This window comes from Acyrthosiphon pisum, chromosome A2, assembly GCF_005508785.2.
Source record: "Acyrthosiphon pisum isolate AL4f chromosome A2, pea_aphid_22Mar2018_4r6ur, whole genome shotgun sequence".
NCBI classification, from domain to species: domain Eukaryota; kingdom Metazoa; phylum Arthropoda; class Insecta; order Hemiptera; family Aphididae; genus Acyrthosiphon; species Acyrthosiphon pisum.
The window spans coordinates 69,668,799-69,669,774 of record NC_042495.1 but is presented as its reverse complement, the minus strand read 5'-3'; positions in this window follow the sequence as shown (position 1 = coordinate 69,669,774).

Below are 976 nucleotides of genomic sequence, written 5' to 3'. Positions count from 1 at the left end.
TAGAAGCTTCAGTTATCAACATTTTCAATTAAGATAGTGATTATTTTTGTTATCAGTTTGGTACTGAAAATTGTTGAAAAATATCGAGTTTATTTTTTAATTCAAATATTTTGTAGTTTTTTTCATTGCCAGTATCTACAGCCACTTATCAGAGGGATCTTTTTCAACCTTAAAAAGGTTGAAAAGTTATCTAAGATCAACACTGCATGAAGTAATGTATTTTAAGAAATATTTTTATAAAAGTTAGAACATAACTATATTTGATTCTGAGCGGAGCGATGAAGCTATAGTGGTTTTACAATGGTGTTTATTTTTTTTTTTTTTATCTTGTATACAAAATTTCTACCAGAAGGAGTGCTTTGATTTCAATATGTAGCAGTGGCGTGTTGAACTCATTTTTTGTGAGGAGCAAAAATGTATACAAGCTACCCACCCTCCCACCCCCCTTGATGTTGATAACGGCATTTCCAACTCAGCAAAAAAGTTTAAATTAAAAATTTACAAAATATGCGTACATTTGTAATGATTTGTATAATCGGACATGATATTTCTAACTATTTTATCCTTATCCCACTGTACGTCACCTGTACGATTTGGCATACAACAATATAATATTATAATATATATCCATATATGGGCATACTGCATAGGTCATTACTAGGGCTAGGATTTTGTAGAATTTGCATTTTATTTCATAGTACTACAGGACATAGCTAATCAAAAACAAAATTCGATTCATTCATCACAGCTGAGTTCAAATATGCAATTTTGATTTTGCTTTTTTTGCATTTTCTTATGATATTTGTAAATAAATGCTTTTTTGGTACTTTTTTGTCAGTTTATTAGCTTTTTAATTAGTTTTTGTTAATTATACGCATATTTAACATTTTTAGAACATTTACGTCCATATTTATCTAAATTATTATTTATTAATTTATTTTAATTGTATTATTATATATACTTATTTCGTGATTTC